The sequence below is a fragment of the Artemia sp. Qi Xiang Cuo genome, chromosome 10 (assembly GCF_049724085.1).
Source record: "Artemia sp. Qi Xiang Cuo chromosome 10, ASM4972408v1, whole genome shotgun sequence".
Classification (NCBI taxonomy): Eukaryota; Metazoa; Arthropoda; class Branchiopoda; order Anostraca; family Artemiidae; genus Artemia; species Artemia sp. Qi Xiang Cuo.
In genome coordinates this window covers 12,581,368-12,585,250 of record NC_142803.1, presented here as the reverse complement: position 1 = coordinate 12,585,250, position 3,883 = coordinate 12,581,368, and the positions used below count along the sequence as shown (strand labels likewise).

Sequence of the window (3,883 nt, the reverse complement as noted above, 5' to 3'; positions counted from 1 at the left end):
TAATGATTATAGGTGATTTAAATGCACACAATGGTCTTTGGTGTGGATGCGGAAGTGATAATAGAAATGGGAGAACAATCTTTGAATTTTTAATGAAAAACTCAGATATATGCCTATTTACTCCAAAGGATGTACCAACTAGAATCAATAACAGAACAGGAAGATCAGTAACCATAGACTTGGCCATAGGATCAGCTTCATTGGCACCAAAAGTATCAGTAACAAGTGACAGGGAATCCACTCTATATAGTGATCATTTTCCTAGTATGGTAGAGACTTCTCAAGATAATAGTGCATGCAAAAATCATGAAGAAACTAGCAAAGTGAATTTAAAGAAGATTAACTGGGAATATTTTACGAATAAATTACAAGAAACAGACGTTCAGTCACAGGTGAATGGTTGTGAAGATGTCGATGAAAAGATAGATGTATTTCAAAATTCACTCTTAGGAATAGCACAAGAACTGGCTCCAAAAAGTAAAAGAGGTCCTATTCACCGCAAACTGAGTGTTTGGTGGAACAGTGAATGTACAGTTGCAAAGAAACAGCTATTAGAAGCAAGAAGAAGGTACAATCAGCTTCCAAACTTTGAAATTTTTTTAATGTGTCAAAGAAGATATGCAGTCTTTAGGCGCCAAACAGTGGAAGCAAAGAAAATTTCGTATCAAGAATTCGTGGAGAAGTTGGATTTTAGACAGCCTGCAAGTAGAGTGTACAAAACAGTGAAAAAACTGATTACAGGAAAGACAGATGATAATGGTAACCCACCCTTGACTGTTAATGGAGAGGAGTTAGTGGAAGAACAAGAAAAAGCGAATAAAGCAGTAGATTTTGTAGAGTCAGTGATTGGAAGACCAGACGATTTTAAGGATGATGAAAAACTTACATTTGCTAAGGTAATAAGACTCTAATATAGAAAATTATATGGATTATAACAGATATTTTACTGTAGAGGAGTTAAAGAATGTGATTCGAAAGTTACCATTAAAACCACCATGTTTATACATGATTTACACACAGTATGTCAAACATTTAAGTGACAAATGGATAAAAACATTGTTAGAAATTATTAACAAAGCCTGGGAAGACGGACTATTTCCAAAAATATGGAAGGATGGGTTAGTAACTATGATTCCTAAACAAGGCAAAGATAATTCAAAAATGGAAAACTTAAGGATGATTGCTCTACTACCTGTGTTAGGAAAAGTTTATGAAAGAATGGTTAAGGAGAGGCTTACATGGAAAGTGGAAAGAACAAACACTTTGAAAGATGTTCAATGTGGGTTTAGAAAGAACAGATCTACTATAGAAGTGTTACAAATGTTTGTAAATGATGCAGTATATTGTTTGGAAAATAGAAAAATCTGTTAAGCAGTTTTATTTGATGTGAAGAGTGCTTTTGATAGTGTGGTTCATCGAAATATACAAGAAGGAGTGATTGCAGCAAAGGTTAGAGGATGTTTATTAAGATTTTCTTATTATTATTTACGTGAACGAGAAGTGACAGTAAAAGTGGGTAAAGTATATTCGGAAAGAAAGGTACTGAGAAAACGTGGCGTACCACAAGGCTCCTTATTGGGGCCAGATTATTACAATATAAGTGAATTTGACATACCATTGGATACAGGAGGGGATCGAGCTGAGATTTTCGCTTATGATAATGCAATGTGGATAGTGTGTGATAGTGTTGAGGAGGGACAACGAGTGGCCCAGGAGAAAATAAAGTTGATGGAAACGCGGGCTATGGAAAATTGTGTGCAGTTTTCGGTGGAGAAAACCAAAGCAATGGTAATCACTCAAACAAAAAAGTATTCTGATCTTTGTCTTTTTCTAAATGGGGAACAAATTGAATCCGTGAACCAATTTAAATGGCTTGGAATTTCCATTGATAGAAAGCTGACGTTTAAAGTTTATGTGAGACAATTAAAGAAAACATGTGCCAAAAGGTTAAATATTATGAAAATGTTATGTGGAGCAAATTTTGGCCCAAAGCCCGACTTTTTGATGGAATTTTATATAAAATACATAAGTGCGAAATTGGAATATGGAGGAATAATTTATATGGCAGCGTCTAAGTCCTTGTTAAAGGAGCTGGAAACTATTCAATACAGTGCTTTAAGGACAGCTTTTGGAGCAAGAAAGACAACTCCACGGAGCTTTCTCAAATCAGAAAGTGGGATTGAGAAGCTAGGTAGCAGGAGAGACATAGCAACATTAAAGTTTTTACGGAAGACATGGATATCTGACCAGTCAAATCCAATTAAATCAAGAATGCTAAAAGAGGGAAGGGTGTGGTGTTCATGGAAGAAACTATTCATTATTGTGAGGGCAAAAAAGATAACGGAAGAGTTTCAAATGGATTGTCAGTTGACATCAATGTTGAGAGTGTCCAATATGTTCATTACTCCTCAGTGGAAATCCATACCATACCAGTGCAATACTTAATTTGGAAAGGGGGATAATCTAGATTATGATCAATCATTCAAGATGACAAAAGAAATACAATATCTTGACACTCTGGATATCTTCACAGATGCATCCAAAGTGGATAATAGAGCGGGGGCTGCTTTTGTAATTCCCTCCAAGAATATAGTTAAACTGATTAAATTAAGTGATGCAACTACAGTTTTGCAGGCAAAAGTAGTTGCAATAGTCAAAGCAGTGAGATACATAATAGATTTGGGACCCACAGGCGAAAAATACATAATCTGTTTGGATTCAAAAAGTGGTTTAGAGGCAATCAAGAATATTTATCTAGCAAATAAAGTAGCTCCTGAAGTGATCTTTTGCCATAAAGAATTACAGAAACTACTGAAAAAGGGAGTAACCATCACATTGGATTGGGTACCGGGGCATGCGAACATTAATGGAAATGAAATGGCTGACACTGCTGCAAAACAAGCATCCACAGAAGATGGGCAAACATTTGGAGATATCACGCCCAAGATGGTTAATCAAATTGGAGAAGTGATAAAGAAATTGAGAATAAAAACATTCAAGGACAGCCGTGCGTTCTCAACAAATATGTTAGTTATACAAAAGAAGGAAAGGCAATTTGAAAAGAAAATATATGGACCGCTAAGTAAATCTGAAGCCAGGGTGATATTCAGACTAAGGTCAGGTCATGCAGGAATTCAGAAATATAGAGCCCGTTTCTATAATGAAGGTGCATTTTGTGGAAATGAGGAAACGGTAGAACATCTGTTATTCGAATGTACTGGAACAGAAGACAGGAGGAAGAATATTAGACAGTTTATTAGAGAAAAAAGAATTCGACAGAGTAGTGACATACTAAGTGGAGCGGGATTGAACAATGACTGTGCTGATGGAATCAAGTTGATATGCAAGTTTTTAAAGGATATTAATCGGATACATCTTATGTAAACCAAGTAGTATAGTGATTACAAGAAGCCTCCTGAGTCCTTGCAGGAAGAGAGGAGCAACCATCCATTTCAATTCAATTCCTCTGTCAGAAATTCCAGTAGTTCTTTATCTCCTGAAAGAACATCATAGTTAAGGCACAGATTTTCAAATACAACGATTTTACAATATCAGATCAGTCATTATGTACTGTCAGCAGTCAAATTAATCAAATAGTAAGAGGTTTAAGGGTAGAACAGGAAGATGATATTATGTGAGTGTTGTGTGGAAGTCTACATTTTAAAGTCTTTAACAACAAACAGCAAAACCTTCCAAATTATGTTGCTTGGCTATTCAATAAATAACAAGACAAACTACTGTAGCTCAGAAATGATTTACTTAATCATTTCAAAAATTTGGCCCTGAGCAATACAGCCCTGTCTTGAGTGTCTTGACTGTGTCTTGAGTGTCTTGACTGTCAATACAGCCCTGACTTGTCAACACAGTCCTGAGCAATATTTAT

General features: G+C 35.8%; 1 pseudogene; it reads left to right on the top strand.

The window, feature by feature from the left end:
• The first annotated feature begins 1,935 nt into the window (after nucleotides 1-1,935).
• On the top strand, nucleotides 1,936-3,384 carry LOC148947485 (uncharacterized; annotated as a pseudogene).
• Nucleotides 3,385-3,883: the final 499 nt, after the last annotated feature.